Below are 17,356 nucleotides of genomic sequence, written 5' to 3'. Positions count from 1 at the left end.
ATAAATCCCTTTTCTCCTTCTCTAGCTCAACAATGAGAAAGTTGGAATTTTTTAATGCAAAATTTTCCTTTCCAAGGAAAAGAGAGAAAGGATGGAAGGAAGAGAGGGTAGGAAAAGGGACTATAGGAAGTGGAAGGAAAGGGAAAAGGAAGGAAAGGATATACAGACACACAGAAACACAGAAACAGATATGTTCAGCAAAGCGTAGACGTCATACCTCATTTATCAAAAGTGGGTCACAGATCAGCTTTGCCAATGGATTCCACTTGTAGGACCTCCAGTACTTATTCTCTTCCTTGCTTCTACCCTGAATGTCTGGACTTCAAGAGATTAAACTAGTTGTCTGAGAAGAGTTGGCTGCCATGGCTGCCATGTCTATGCCAGAACTTTCTAACCTCTCACACAGCACCCCAGATCTTTAATCCCCTTGGCCCTGTTCATTCCACTCTACCTTGACACTGGTTACAGTAAAAGGACTAGTCTTGAAGATTTAGCATCACTGGGAGAAAAATGAAATGTAATGAAAATTAGAGTCAGTTAAGAATGGAGGCATTTTTACTACGACACAGCACCATTGTAAAAAATCTACCCCGTGTGCCAAGGGGTCCATGCTGCTAAACTCCTCAGTCAGTGCATTTGAGTGCTCTTGGCGCAGTCGGCATAGCCAGAGCAGCCCAGAAGGTGGCTTCAAAAGCTTGGTGTGGTCAGTTCACAGAGGCTACTTGAATCAGTCTTTGACCCTTGACTGATCTGAGCCAATCAAGTTCACAGAAAACTGACTTCTAACCCAAATGCCATTTCTCAATTTCTGAGAGCTACATGCAGCTCAGTTGCTGCAAGTAATAAAAACAACAGCAATAATAACTGCCTTTTATTGAATCAGGCACTACATGTCATAAACCTTTCTAAGTGCTTTACCAACATCGACCCTCTTGCAACTAAAAGTGTGGTCCCAGAACCATCAGAATCTCAAGCCTCACCTGAGACTTCGGGTCAGAAACTGCATTTTTTTAAATAAAATTCCCAGATAAAAACCTGGGTTCTAGTTCTGGCAATACAACCTTAATCTTTTCTCCTCTGCCTTCTGTCTTTGAGTCCCTTGGTCTCATTCAGTTTCAAGGTCAACTTTAAAATCTCCCAGTTCCCTTCCATCGAGAAAATGTTTGATTCTCTTTGGCTCCCAGAGTCCATATTCAACAACGATAAAACCCACTCAGATTGACCAGAAGGAAGTTCTGGTTGATGATTGTTCCTTCAGAGACAGCAGGGGCTGGGAAGTCGGGTCCCTTCAGGTGAAGGGATTACAGAATAATTAGATATGATTCACCAGCTGTCTCAAAGTAGTATCTTCTTGTATTTTTTATATTTATATCTGTAACTGGAGACAAAAAGGAAATTGCCCTGAAAGAAATAACTGGCCAGTAAGTAATTAGGACTCCAATGGAGTGAACGAGCCATGTGTCTTATGTGTATAAATGACCTATTTACCCACGTTGCTAACTTTCATGTGCTTATAAACAAGTAGATGTTAACACACTCCCGGTGTATATGACAACCTCCATGGAGGTCATGTGGAAACACGTGGGCCTTCCACTACGGCCCCCCCGCTGTGCTGAGTGTTGTATGCATGTTTTCTGTACTTCTCAAAACAACCTGGCAAGGTAGAATTATAATCCTCATTTCAAAGATGAGAAAACTGAGATTTAGAGGCTAAGTTGATGCCCCTACAAATTTCAATTATTTAAGAAGGAGACTGAGGAGAGAGAAGATAGCTGGTGACTTCAGACCCTTTGTTGTCCTGAACCCCAAACTTTCCTGCCTCAGTCTGCAAGCCCAAGGCCCTGTGGTTAGGCTTAGTAGGTTCCCTTGTTTTAGCAGGCTGTTTGAAGAAGATGTAGTGATCCCAATCCACTTCCACTCAGAGGCACACCAAAGTATTTGTTCCAGCCACATAGGATACTTTACCTGTGAGGAGTTTAGGGAAATTCATTTCCGCTATCTTATCTGTGAAGAGTTTAGGGAAATTGATATTCTGCTGTATCATCTCCTGTCTTCCATGGTGTTTTGCAGTCCTTCTAGCTGGGAGTTCACAGGAGGTTGACCAGATGGCCTGCTGTTCTGAGTGATTAATTAGAGGGTTAAGCATCTAGGGAGTATCTAAGCAAGGATTTGAACTTGAGTACATCCCACTTCAGAGCCCATGCCTCTGAGCACTCTCCTTTATATGATATGGAGCCCTGGGGAGGCCTCTGGTTGGAGGAAGCATCTGCAGTGAGTGAAGGTGCCCAGGACTCTCAGGCCTGCAGCCCTGATTTGCACAGTGAGAGCTGGCAGCAGTCCAGTGGGAATGGGGGTTCACAGATGCCAGGTTCTGGCAGTCTGAGCTGTCCATGGTCAGCTGTGGAGGCCAACACCTCCTTTGTCTATACTGCTCAGTCTCTCCAGAGAGAGGCCAGCAGCTGTTCTTCCATGTCCTATAACTGTTTTATACCAAATCAGAAAGAAACTGACCTCAGGAAGGAAATTTGAGGTCTCCCCCAGACCTGTATAACTCATGTGCATTTTCTTTACATGTCTCATTGGGCTGGCCTCCATCCTCCCACCTCCCACTGCCATCATGGAAATCATCTCTCACAAGGCCAAATAGCCCATCTAATCCTCTAGACTTTGGCCTATAGTGGGTTCCATAAGAACTCCCCTTGGTCTTTCACAGCATAGGACAATTAGGAGCTTGTTGCAAATACTCACTTGGGTGGAAGGCAAGGGAAAGCAATGAGAATATACACAAAGGGACCAATTCTCAAGACAACTGGTGGGCAAATGGATGCAAACTTAGCCCAAGACATGAAAGAATAACAAATACCTCCAAGATTTTGGTCCTGGGGAAATGAAGGTTGTGCTATAAAAAGAACGTGAAAAGTTAGATCCAGTTTTGATATCTTGACTTTGAGATGCTGGGACATTCAAGTAGACTGCCAACAGAAGCATTAGGATTTTATTGGGGCGAGAGGTCAAAACCAGAGTCACACATTTATAAGCCATCTGCTTGACTGCGATGGTTACAGCCTGAGGTGAGCTTTCTTAGGATGAGACAGTGGTGTGCAAAGGACTGAGAACTGTAAGTTCAGGCTGAAAGGCTGCAAGGGGGGGCGGAAATGAGCACCATGGCTGGAAAGTTAAGAAGAAAGCCACAATAAGGTAGTGTCCTGAGCCAAGACTCAAAGAAGGTCCTTGGGTTTGGGCTTAAAGTTGTTGTTTCCCAAGCCCCCTCCACAAAACAACTCTGTGGTGATTTTAATGCACCCAGTCATAATATCCCAAAATGAATCACTAGACACTTTGGCATAGTCATTTTTTTCCTATTAGAAGTAGGTTTGACTGGCTAACCATATAAAGAAGAATGGAACTGGACCCCCTACCTCTCACCATATACAAAAATTAACTCAAGATGGATTAAAGACTTAAATGTAAGACCTCAAACTATAAAAGTCCTAGAAGAAAACCTAGGAAAAACCCTCCAGATGTTGGCCTAGGCAAAAAATTTATGACTAAGTCCTCAAAAGCAAATGCAACAGAAACAAAAATAGACAAATAGGACTTAATTAAACTAAAGAGCTCTTGGACAGCAGAAGTGGGTTTGACTTTGTCAATAAAGGTTTTCTACTTAAATCATCAAACATAGCTTAAAAAATTGTTAACTGCATAGTTAAATATAAAACAGTTCCTACACAACCTTGTTTATTGCTAGATTAGATGCATTGCATAGGTGGAATCCACATAGTAAGTATACAACGAGTACTAAATGTGTAATAGCATTTAGTCAACAAGTGGAATGCTGCAAATCTATGACCTTCTAGGTTTTGGTCCCATTTCAGTTGAAAAGGGAAAATAAACAATTATGAGTTCCCTCGTAAATTAAACTCTGGTACCCAAACTGCAACAAATGGTTAAAAGCCTGGGCTGTGGAGTCACCTGCATGTGATTCAGAATTCTGGCCTCATTAGTTAACTACCTGTGAATATTTGGAGAAGTTACTTAACATCTCTGAGTTTCCTCATCTATAAAATGGAATACTAATTGTACATCAGCCACGGAGTTGCTGATAGAACTGAATAAGATACCTAAATAAAATTTTTCAAGTAATATGCTTAGATAGCTAAGCAGCACATTCTGTAAATGTTAGCAAGTAATGTTATCAGTATCATTACTACTGCTTCCTTTTATAGGGGAAAAAAATTCCAAGTCCCTATGTGTTTTTCTCGTTAACTTAAGTGACTTTGCCTACCCAAAGTCTGGTACAGGTTATTCTGCAATAGTGTGTTCAAAATCAGAAATATCATGCACTGGTTTTAAGTCACAGAGCTATTTTAATTGATACTTGTATCATCAAAGGTTGAAAATGTGATTATAATAACAAACAACAATAAAAGGTGCATGTTCAACATTACTTTCAAAATATATATAGATTTTCTTTCTTTAAAACAAACATAATTTTTAAAAATATCAGATTGTTTATGATATGAAGTCATGGTTACAGTCACATTGCAGTTTACCATCTGTTCTTGTCCAAAATACAGGCCCAAGTTAGAGCCAGAATTGCAAAACGACAGTAAATGTCTGTTGGTCTTGTACAAAGCTCTTCTCAGTTAGACCATACTTAAACATGTAATATATTCATATAAAAATGAATGTAGAGTTAAACATGAAAATCAATCAATGCAATATATCATATTAATAGAACAATGGACAAAAACCACACGGGCATCTCAATAGACATAGAAAAAGCATTTCACAAAATCCAACATCTTTTTATGAAAAAAACACTTAAAATAGAAATAGAAAGGAACTTCCCCAACCTGATAAAGTGCATCTATGCAAAACCCACAGCTAACATCACGCATGCTGACGAAAGACTAAAAACTTTCCACCTAAGATGAAGAACCAAAAAGATGTGCTGTCAGTTCTAGCCAGGGCAGTTAGGCAACAAAAATAAATAAAAGGCAACCAGATAGAAAAAGAAGAAGTAAGACTATTTCTATTATCAGATGATGTACTCATATATAGAAAATCCTAAGGAATTCACTAAAACACTATTAGAATTAATAAATGAGTTCAGGAAGGTTGCAGTGTACAAGATCTGTTGTATTTCTATAAACCAGCCATTAACAATCCAAAAATGAAATCAAGAAAAAAATCCATTTATAGTAGTATGAAAACGAAGCAAATACTTAGGAATAAATTTAACAAAAAAAGTGCAAGACTTATATATTGAAAACTACAAGATACTGTTGAAAGAAATTGTTAAAGACCTAAACGAATGGAAAGACATCCTGTATTCATGAAATGGAAGATTTAGCATTGTTCAAATGGCAATATCTTTGCAAAGCAATCTGTAGATTAAGTACAATCTCTATAGAATTCAACCTGTCTTTTTTGCAGAAATGAATAGGGAACCCAGAATAGCCAAAATAATTTTTTAAAAGATTTCTCATTTCAAAACTTACTACAGAGCTATAGTAACCAAAATGTTGTGATACAGGCATAAAGACAGACATAAAGACCAATGGAATAGAACACAGAGTCCAAAAATAAACCCTAACATATATGGTCAAATAATTTTCAACAAAGATGCCAAAACCATTCAATGGGGATGGAACAAGCCTTCCAGTAATTGGTGCTGGGGAAACTGGATATCCATATGCCAAACAATGAAGTTGGACCCTTACCTTCCACCATGTATAAAAGCTAACTCAAAATGAATCAAAGACCTACACAGAACACCTAGAACTATAAAACTCATAGAAAATGTGGAGGAAAAGCTTCACAACATTGGGTCTGGCAATGATTTCTTGGATATATATCAAAGGTACAGGTAACAAACAAAAAAAAATAGATAAATTGGAATTAAAAAACTTTTCTGCATCAAAGGACACTATCAACAGAGTAAAAAGGCAACCTACGGAATGGGAGAAAATATTTGCAAATCACATATATAATAAGAGATTAATAGCCAGAGTATATAGAGAACTAAAATTCAACAACAGAGAACCCAACAACACAATTCAAAAATGGGCAAAGGACTTGAATCGATGTTTCTCTAAAGAAAATGTACAAATGGCCAATAAACACATGAAAAGATGCACAACATCATTAGTCATTAGGAATATTAACATCAAAACCATAAAGTACAGGACGGGCATGGTGACTCACGCCTGTAATCGCAACGCTTTAGGAGGCCAAGGTGGGAAGATTGCTTGAGGCCAGGAGTTCAAGCCCAGCCTAGTCAATGTGGCAAGACCCCTGTCTCTATTTTAAATATATATATATATATATATATATATATATATATATATATATATATATTTAAAACTATAAGGTACCACTTCACCCAGTAGGATAGATAATTGGGGAAAAAAAAAAGTAAGAAAGAAAACTAGTGTTGACAAGGATGTGGGGAAATTGAAGCCCTAAGCATTGCTGGTGGGAACTTAAATTGGTACAACCCCTGTAGGAAACAATTGGAATGTCCTCCAAATGCTAAACATAGGAGTTACCATATGATCCAACAATCCACTGCTAGTTATATGCCCAAGAGAAATGAAAACATGCATTCACACAAAAATTTTATCCAAATGCTCATAACAACATTAGTCATAACAGCCAAAAAATGTAAACAAACCAAATGTCCAAGAACTGATGAATAAACAAAATGTGGTATATACATACAATGGAATATTATTCAGTTATTAAAAAGAAATGAAATATTTATACATATTACAACATTGATAAACCTTGAAATCATTATGCTAAGTGAAAGAAGCCAGACACAAAAGGCCACATATTCTATGATCCCATTATATGAAATGTCCAGCATGGGCAAATCCTTAGGGACAGAAGGTAGACTAGTAGTTGTCAGGGCCTGGGTGAGTGGGACTGGGAGAGTGGAGTGATGGCCAACATATACAGAGTTACATGTTTTAGGAGGTGATGTACGTGTTCTGAAATTGATTATGGTGATAGTTACACAACTCTGTGAATATACTAAAAACCACTGAATTGTACACTTTATTTTTTTTTGTTCTTGTTTTTTAAAAAATACAGAATGCTTCACAAATGTATATGTCATCCTTGCGCAGGTGCCATGCTAATCTTCTCTGTGTCATTCCAATTTTAGTATATATGCTGCTGAAGCACAAATTGTATACTTTAAACTGTACAGTTTAGAAAGTTAAAAAAAAGAGAGAGAGAGAGAGAGAGACAGGGTCTCACTCTGTTGCCCAGGCTGGAGTGCGGTGGCGCAATCATAGCTCACTGCAGTCTCAAACTCCTGGGCTGAGGTGCCCCTCCCACCTCAGCCTCTCAAAGTGCTGGAATTATAGATGTGAGCTACTGTGCCCAGTCTAGAAAATAAATGTTACGGTATGTGAATTATATCTCAGTTTAAAAAAAGAATGGACATAAATAGCTCAGCAATGTTTTAGCATGAAAGAATTTAACTCAGAATGTTCTGACATCTTGATAGGGTGTGATAATAATGCCACAGTGGAAGGGATGTGAATATTAACAGAAAAAAAAACTGTTTCCTCTATACTCACAACACTTCTGACACCAAATGTGTGGGGTTTTCCATACCAACAATGTATTCTCCATCTCTCCTGACACCAACTGGGTGTCTTATAATGCAATTCTGACATTTTCCACCTGGAGCTAGCATCAGACACCACGGGTTAAGTAGGGGCTCAGTGCCACAGGATTGCTCCCACTTCAGACACCAATCACAAGTCCCGGGCCTTTGGTATTTCTGACCAAATTGGCTACAAACTGGGAGTCTTCATGACTCTCTTCTGAGTTTCGATCATTTACTCTAATGGGCTCACAGAACTCAGGGAAACACTTTACTTACTTTACCAGTTTATGATAAAGGATGCAAATGAACAGCCAGATGAAGAGGTGCATAGAGCAATGTGTGGGGAAGGAAGTGTGGAGGTTCCATACCCTCTCTGGGTGACCACCTTCCCAGCACCTCCTTGTGTTCATTCACCCGGAAGCTCTGTGTACCCCATACGTGAGGAATTTTTATTGAGGCTTCATCACTTCAGCATGATTAATTTAGTCAGTCTTCAATTCCTTTCCCCTCCCCAGAGGATGGTGGGTGGGGCTTAAAATTCCAAGCTTGTAATCATGCCTTGGTTTTTCTGGTGCCCAGCCCTCATCTTGAAGCTATTCAGGAGCCCACCAAGAGTTACCTCATTAGAACAAAAGACACTCCTATCACTAGGAAACTCCAAGGGATTTAGGACCATATATTAGAAAAAAAGATGCTCCTAGAGTTTTAGGAGCCCTGTGTCAGGAACTGGGAGCAGAGACCAAATATATATATATTTTTATTACGTCACACATATTCTTTTCGTAGAGGGAAGAGCTGACGAGTTAAGAACAGCCTTTTATTGGTGTTTTGGGGGGCGGGGTCTTTTTTAAATTGGGGGATTCAGTAGTACAGTGTGTGGCAAGATGATACAGACATTTCTTTTTGTATGAGTAAGTGAGGTATCACTTGGGATCTTAAAAAATATTTTCTTTTTATTATGGTGGGCACCACACCAAAGGGTGCAAGTTACAGGTTATAAAAACAAAGCAAAAGTTTCCGTAGCCTGAAATGGTTGGAAATATGACTGAGTCTCCTCGTTGAGCTTCTAAGATGAAAGGCCCCAGAATTCCCTCTTCCTCTTGCAAATGTTGAATTAATGATGATAATAAGATGGCTGACTATTGAGGGCTGAATGTGTAGTAAACATGTACGTGCTTTTTCTTGTTTTAATTTCCCCATCATCACTGTGACATACCCATAGTTGTTTAGAACATACCCAAGGTCATGAAGCAAGTCAGCAACTGAGCTGGGCTGCGATCACACATACATGTGAGCCCCAAGATCCCACTCTACTTCTACTCTGGGGGAGCTGCCCCCAGGAGCTTATAGCACCTGAGATCCTAACCACACCAGTAAGGGAGGCAGTAGAGTATGGAGGCAGTGCCCTAGACTGGGAGTCAAGGTCCCTGAGTTCTGGTCCACCTTTGCCACTAATCAGCTCTGTGACCTTGGGCAAGAAGCTTGGGCAAGAAGCTCAGAGGCATGGTTTTCTGATGTGTAAAGTGTGGAAAATTCATCCCAGCTATCCCTGTAATTCCTTCCAACTCAGGCATTCAGCCCGAGTCCTGCCTCATTCACCCTCTGATTTGTATGTTGAGACTAAAAGGAAGAAAACCTTCTAGTCAGTGTAGGCTGGCGATTTCAAGATGCTGGACTTTGGTGTTGGACCGATGTCGCACTGGTTCCATTATTTATCTCGGTGTGATGTTGAGCAAGTTCTTTAATTGTGTCCCCATCTGCTAATGGGAATAATAACAGCGTGGGGTGCTGTGCTATCTACATAGAGTGGTTGTGAGTATTGAGTGAGATCTTGGTAGACAGCTTTAATGCAATTCCTGGCACATTGTAAGTACTGGGATGTTATATTATTTTATGTTAAATGATATTATAATTTATTTATGATGATGATTGTTGATTGTTATAAAACAGAGGCACAGAATCCTTTCAGAATAATTAGTGTAGTTTCAATAGCTCACCCAGGTGAGACTTTGGAGCTCAGATTGCCTGATTACGCTGAGTTTTGAAACCATTCCATATCTAGAAGGTCAGCCATACCTCAGGACTGTGCTGCTGGGTAAGAGGGCATCAGATTGTCACCAAAAACACTCCAGAGTTCCCCTTTTGTAAATTTTGAGTCAGTAATGCCATCTTCCCCTATATGAGACAACACACTATTACAACTTACCATATGAATTTTGACTCAAATATTCTTTTTTACCCAATGTAATCAGAAATAGATGAGTGATCAGTGACAGAGACTAATAAAACAGTTAATTAATGTGCTATAAAAAGAACAGATGAGAAAATACTGCTCCCTGGAAATTTCCCAATGCGGGTAGGGAATTTTTCTCTTTCAATGTTATTTAACATAATAAGCACAGATAAAGTTATATTTACAAGATTGTTTATCACAGTGTTATTATAATGGTAAAAAGTTGTAAATATAAAGAGCCATCGAAAATCTAATATTACAAGAATAGCCTCAGAGTTGGGGGAAAAGTGCACTATAGCGTTTTTTTAAGTTAGAAAAAACTGTGTTCCCTGATCCTAATTTTGTGAATATTGTGTGTGTTTATGGAAAAATATGAAATGTAACAACAAAAACATTAGCAGAGATTACCTCTGGGTATGAGATTATTATTTTAAATTTTCTTCTTCTTTTTTTTTTTTTTTTGAGATGGAGTTTCACTCTTGTTGCCCAGGCTGGAGTGCAATGGCGTGATCTCAGCTCACTGCAACCTCCGCCTCCCGGGTTCAAGCGATTCTTCCGCCTCAGCCTCCCACAAATTTTCTTCTTTATACTTTATATTTTCTACGTTTTCACAGTAAGCATGTTTCTTTGGAACTGTAGCAAAAGTTGTTTTTTTTATTAATGGAGATTCTGTCAACTTTTTTCTTTTTGCTCTAAGGCTGTTCTATCTGGTAGATTGTTTCATCTGAATATGTCTTAACACCCAGTCTGAATATATTGGGTTTTTTTTCTCTTTTAAGTACTGACTTAGAAGTAATATGCTTCATTGATTTTGTGAGCTCATCTTTTTCGTGTAATGTTCAGGACAAGACAGACACATTTGTTACAAGAATGATTTTGTTACTTTGAAAACCAATAACAGATAATAAGATAAAATAACCAATTAACTAAACTTTTTCTAAACCCATCACTTCCCTGTTGAAAGCAATTTTCAGCTCTTCCTGAGATTTAGTGTATTTAAGTCAGCTCTGAATCTTCTATAAGAAGAAATCAATGTTCTTCTCTCTCTGTCTTATTTTATATAATTAGAATTGTACCACTAAAGGACTATTAAATGTGCAATTGAGAATCTAATACTTAAAACAAATCTACAAAGTTAATTCAAAGCAAAGCAAAATGGATAGAGTAGATAGAATAAGTTTTTCCTACTTTCTTCTCTAATTGTAACTTTTTTTATATACTTTAAGTTTTAGGGTACATGTGCACAATGTGCATGTTTGTTACATATGTATACATGTGCCATGTGGGTGTGCTGCACCCATTAACTCCTCATTTAACATTAGGTATATCTCCTAATGCTGTCCCTCCGCCCTCCCCCCACCCCACAACAGGCCCCAGTGTGTGATGTTCCCCTTCCTGTGTCCATGTGTCTCATTGTTCAATTCCCACCTATGAGTGAGAACACGCAGTGTTTGGTTTTTTGTCCTTGCGATAGTTTGCTGAGAATGATGGTTTCCAGCTTCATCCATGTCCCTACAAAGGACATGAACTCATCCTTTTTTATGGCTGCATAGTATTCCATGGTGTATATGTGCCACATTTTCTTAATCCAGTCTATCATTGTTGGACATTTGGCTTGGTTCCAAGTCTTTGCTATTGTGAATAGGGCCGCAATAAACATACATGTGCATGTGTCTTTACAGCAGCATGATTTATAATCCTTTCGGTATATACCCAGTAATGGGATGGCTGGGTCAAATGGTATTTCTAGTTCTAGATCCCTGAGGAATCGCCACACTGACTTCCACAATGGTTGAACTAGTTTACAGTCCCACCAACAGTGTAAAAGTGTTCCTATTTCTCCACATCCTCTCCAGCACCTGTTATTTCCTGACTTTTTAATGATCGCCATTCTAACTGGTGTGAGATGGTATCTCATTGTGGTTTTGATTTGCATTTCTCTGATGGCTAGTGATGGTGAGCATTTTTTCTGTGTTTTTTGACTGCATAAATGTCTTCTTTTGAGAAGTGTCTGTTCATATCCTTCGCCCACTTTTTGATAGGGTTGTTTTTTTCTTGTAAATTTGTTTGAGTTCATTGTAGATACTGGATATTAGCCCTTTGTCAGATGAGTAGATTGCAAAACTTTTCTCCCATTCTGTAGGTTGCCTGTTCACTCTGATGGTAGTTTCTTTTGCTGTGCAGAAACTCTTTAGTTTAATTAGATCCCATTTGTCAATTTTGGCTTTTGTTGCCATTGCTTTTGGTGTTTTAGACATGAAGTCCTTGCCCATGCCTATGTCCTGAATGGTATTGTCTAGGTTTTCTTCTAGGGTTTTTATGGTTTTAGGTCTAACATTTAAGTCTTTAATCCATCTTGAATTCATTTTTGTATAAGGTTTAAGGAAGGGATCCAGTTTCAGCTTTCTACATATGGCTAGCCAGTTTTCCCGGCACCATTTATTAAATAGGGAATCCTTTCCCTGTTTCTTGTTTTTGTCAGGTTTGTCAAAGATCAGATAGTTGTAGATATGTGGCATTATTTCTAAGGGCTCTGCTCTGTTCCCTTGGTCTATATCTCTGTTTTGGTACCAGTACCATGCTGTTTTGGTTACTGTAGCCTTGTAGTATAGTTTGAAGTCAGGTAGCGTGATGCCTCCAGCTTTGTTCTTTTGGCTTAGGATTGACTTGGCAATGCGGGCTCTTTTTTGGTTCCATATGAACTTTAAAGTAGTTTTTTCCAATTCCCGTGAAGAAAGTCATTGGTAGCTTGATGGGGATGGCATTGAATCTATAAATTACCTTGGGCAGTATGGCCATTTTCACGATATTGATTCTTCCTACCCATGAGCATGGAATGTTCTTCCATTTGTTTGTATCCTCTTTTATTTCATTGAGCAGTGGTTTGTAGTTCTCCTTGAAGATGTCCTTCACATCCCTTGGAAGTTAGATTCCTAGGTATTTTATTCTCTTTGAAGCAATTGTGAATGGGAGTTCACTCATGATTTGGCTTGCTGTTTGTCTGTTATTGGTGTATAAGAATGCTTATGATTTTTGCACATTGATTTTGTATCCTGAGACTTTGCTGAAGTTGCTTATCAGCTTAAGGAGATTTTGGGCTGAGATGATGGGGTTTTCTAGATATACAATCATGTCATCTGCAAACAGGGACAATTTGACTTCCTCTTTTCCTAATTGAATACCCTTTATTTTCTTCTCCTGCCTGATTGCCCTGGCCAGAACTTCCAGCACTATGTTGAATAGGAGTGGTGAGAGAGGGCATCCCTGTCTTGTGCCAGTTTTCAAAGGGAATGCTTCCAGTTTTTGCCCATTCAGTATGATATTGGCTGTGGGTTTGTCATAGATAGCTCTTATTATTTTGAGATAGGTCCTATCAATACCTAATTTATTGAGAGTTTTTAGTATGAAGGGTTGTTGAGTTTTTTCAAAGGACTTTTCTGCATCTATTGAGATAATCATGTGGTTTTTGCCATTGGTTCTGTTTGTATGCTGGATTATGTTTATTGATTTTTGTATGTTGAACCAGCCTTGCATCCCAGGGTTGAAGCCCACTTGGTCATGGTGGATAAGCTTTTTGATGTACTGCTGGATTCAGTTTGCCAGTATTTTATTGAGGATTTTTGCATCGATGTTCATCAAGGATATTGGTCTAAAATTCTCTTTTTTTGTTGCGTCTCTGCCAGGCTTTGGTATCAGGATGATGCTAGCCTCGTAAAATGAGTTAGGGAGGATTCCCTCTTTTTCTATTGATTGCAATAGTTTCAGAAGGAATGGTACCAGCTCCCCCTTATACCTCTGGTAGAATTCGGCTGTGAATCCATCTGGTCCTGGACTTTTTTTGTTGGTAAGCAATTAATTATTGCCTCAATTTCAGAGCCTGTTATTGGTGTATTCAGAGATTCAACTTCTTCCTGGTTTAGTCTTGGGAGGGTGTATGTGTCCAGGAATTTATCCATTTCTTCTAGATTTTCTAGTTTATTTGTGTAGAGGTGTTTATTGTATTCTCTGATGGTAGTTTGTATTTCTGTGGGATCGGTGGTGATATCCCCTTTATCATTTTTTATTGTGTCTATTTGATTCTTCTCTCCTTTCTTCTTTATTAGTCTTGCTAGCGGTCTATCAATTTTGTTGATATTTTCAAAAAACCAGCTCCTGGCTTCATTGATTTTTTGAAGGGTTTTTGTGTCTCTATTTCTTTCAGTTCTGCTCTGATCTTAGCTATTTCTTGCCTTCTGCTAGCTTCTGAATGTGTTTGCTCTTGCTTCTCTGGTTCTTTTAATTGTGATGTTAGGGTGTCAATTTTAGATCTTTCCTGCTTTCTCTTGTGGGCATTTAGTGCTATAAATTTCCCTCTACGCACTGCTTTGAATGTGTCCCAGAGACACTGGTATGTTGTCTCTTTGTTCTCGTTGGTTTCAAAGAACATTTTTATTTCTGCCTTCATTTTGTTATGTACCCAGTAGTAATTAGGAGCAGGTCAGTTTCCATGTAGTTGAGTGGTTTTGAGTGAGTTTCTTAATCCTGAGTTCTAGTTTGATTGCACTGTGGTCTGAGGGACAGTTTGTTATAATTTCTGTTCTTTTACATTTGCTGAGGAGTGCTTTACTTCCAACTAGGTGGTCAATTTTGGAATAGGTGTGGTGTGGTGCTGAAAAGAATGTATATTCTGTTGATTTGGGGTGGTGAGTTCTGTAGATGTCTATTAGGTCCACTTGGTACAGAGCTGAGTTCAATTCCTGGATATCCTTGTTAACTTTCTGTCTCGTGGATCTGTCTAACGTTGACAGTGGGGTGTTAAAGTCTCCCATTATTATTGTGTGGGAGTCTAAGTCTCTTTGTAGGTCTCTAAGGACTTGCTTTATGAATCCGGGTGCTCCTGTATTGTGTGTGTATATATTCAGGATAGTTAGCTCTCCTCGTTGAATTGATCCTTTTACCATTATGTAATGGCCTTCTTTGTCTCTTTTGATCTTTGTTGGTTTATAGTCTGTTTAGTCAGAGATTAGGATTGCAACCCCTGCCTTTTTTTGTTTTCCATTTGCTTGGTAGATCTTCCTCCATCCCTTTATTTTGAGCCTATGTGTGTCTCTGCACATGACATGGATCTCCCAAATACAGCACACTGATGGGTCTTGACTCTTTCTCCAATTTGCCAGTCTGTGTCTTTTAACTGGAACATTTAGCCCATTTACATTTAAGGTTAATATTGTTATGTGTGAATTTCATCCTGTCATTATGTTGTTAGCTGGTTATTTTGCTCGTTAGTTGATGCAGTTTCTTCCTAGCCTCGATGGTCTTTACAATTTGGCATGTTTTTGCAGTGGTTGGTACCGGTTGTTCCTTTCCATGTTTAGTCCTTCCTTCAGGAGCTCTTTTAGGGCAGGCCTGGTGGTGACAAAATCTCTCAGTATTTGCTTATCTGTAAAGTATTTTATTACTCCTTCACTTATGAAGCTTAGTTTGGCTGGATATGAAATTCTGGGTTGAAAATTCTTTTCTTTAAGAATGTTAAATATTGGCCCCTACTCCCTTCTGGCTTGTAGAGTTTCTGCTGAGAGATCAGCTGTAGTCTGATGTGCTTCCCTTTGTGGGTAACCCGACCTTTCTCTCTGGCTGCCCTTAACATTTTTTCCTTCATTTCAACTTTGATGAATATGACAATTATGTGTCTTGGAGTTGCTATTCTCAAGGAGTATCTTTGTGGCATTCTCTGTACTTCCTGAATTTGAATGTTGGCCTGCCTTGCTAGGTTGGGGAAGTTCTCCTGGATAATATCCTGCCTGCAGAGTGTTTTCCAACTTGGTTCCATTCTCCCCGTCACTTTTAGGTACACCAATCAGATGTAGATTTGGTCTTTTCACATAGTCCCATATTTCTTGGAGGCTTTGTTCATTTCTTTTTATTCTTTTTCCTCTAAACTTCTCTTCTCACTTCATTTCATCCATTTGATCTTCCATCACTGATACCCTTTCTTCCAGTTGATCGAATCAGCTACTGAGGCTTCTGCATTCGTCACGTAGTTCTCGTGCCGTGGTTTTCAGCTCCATCAGGTCCTTTAAGGACTTCTCTGCATTGATTATTCTAGTTAGCCATTCATCTAATCTTTTTTCAAGGTTTTTAACTTCTTTGCCATGGGTTTGAACTTCCTCCTTTAGCTCAGAGTAGTTTGATCATCTGAAGCCTCCTTCTCTCAACTCGTCAAAGTCATTCTCCATCCAGCTTTGTTCTGTTGCTGGTGAGGAGCTGTGTTCCTTTGGAGGAGGAGAGGTGCTCTAATTTTTAGAATTTTCAGTTTTTCTGCTCTGTTTTTTCCCCATCTTTGTGGTTTTATCTACCTTTGGTCTTTGATGATGGTGACGTACAGATGGGGTTTTGGTGCAGATGTCCTTTCTGTTTGTTAGTTTCCCTTCTAACAGTCAGGACCCTCAGCTGCAGGTCTATTGGAGTTTGCTGGAGGTCTACTCCAAACCCTGTTTGCCTGGGTATCAGCAGCGGAGGCTGCAGAACAGCGGATATGGGTGAACAGCAAATGTTGCTGCCTGATCGTTCCTCTGGAAGTTTTGTCTCAGAGGAGTACCCGGCCGTGTGAGGTGTCAGTCTGCCCCTACTGGGGGATGCCTCCCAGTTAGGCTACTCGGGGGTCAGGGACCCACTTGAGGAGGCAGTCTGTCCATTCTCAGATCTTTAGTTGCATGCTGGGAGAACCACTACTCTCTTCAAAGCTGTCAGACAGGGACATTTAAGTCTGCAGAGGTTTCGTCTGCCTTTTGTTTGGCTATGCCCTGCCCCCAGAGGTGGAGTCTACAGAGGCAGGCAGGCCTCCTTGAGCTGCAGTGGGCTCCACCCAGTTCGAGCTTCCCATCCACTTTGTTTACCTACTCAAGCCTCAGCAATGGTGGGCGCCCCTCCCCCAGCCTTGCTGCCGCCTTGCAGTTTGATCTCAGACTGCTGTGCTAGCAGTGAGCGAGGCTCCGTGGGTGTGGGACCCCCTGAGCTAGGCAAGGGATACAATCTCCTGGTGTGCCATTTGCTCAGCTGGAAATGCAGAAATCATTCATCTTCTGCTTCACTCACACTGGGAGCTGTAGACTGGAGCTGTTCCTATTCAGCCATCTTGGCTCCACCCCCCTCTAATTGTAACTTTAAGTAACTTAAAAAAAAAAAATTATCGTATATATTGGAAAAAATCTGAACAGGCCAAAAAAAGCTGAACCAGGTTTTTGAGCATGAGAAGATTGAGATTTTGTTGCCTTGAATTTTTTGGATATCATTTTGATCTTTTTTTTTTTTTTTTTTTTTTGAGATGGTGTCTTGCTCTGTTGCCCAGGCTGGAATGCAGTGGCGCCATCTCGGCTCACTGCAACCTCCACCTCCTGGATTCAAGTGATTCTTGTGCCTCAGCCTCCCGAATAGCTGGGATTACAGGTGCCCACCACCCCGCCTGGCTACTTTTTGTATTTTTAGCAGAGACGGGATTTCACCATGTTGGCAAGGCT

At 39.7% G+C, this 17,356-nt stretch overlaps 1 protein-coding gene and 1 non-coding gene across 7 annotated transcripts in view; one reads left to right on the top strand and one right to left on the bottom strand.

Moving 5' to 3' along the window:
- The window catches only part of PLCE1 (phospholipase C epsilon 1), a 440,302-nt gene that overhangs the window by 247,861 nt on the left and 175,085 nt on the right, over positions 1-17,356 (top strand). The window lies entirely within an intron of this gene.
- Positions 7,092-7,194, bottom strand: LOC129477528 (U6 spliceosomal RNA). The gene has a single exon (XR_008655734.1). It is a non-coding gene; the product is annotated as a U6 spliceosomal RNA (small nuclear RNA).

Source organism: Symphalangus syndactylus, chromosome 2 (genome assembly GCF_028878055.3).
Source record: "Symphalangus syndactylus isolate Jambi chromosome 2, NHGRI_mSymSyn1-v2.1_pri, whole genome shotgun sequence".
In the NCBI taxonomy this organism is placed as follows: domain Eukaryota; kingdom Metazoa; phylum Chordata; class Mammalia; order Primates; family Hylobatidae; genus Symphalangus; species Symphalangus syndactylus.
The sequence above is the reverse complement of the archived record's forward strand: the minus strand, read 5'-3'. Positions and strand labels throughout refer to the sequence as shown.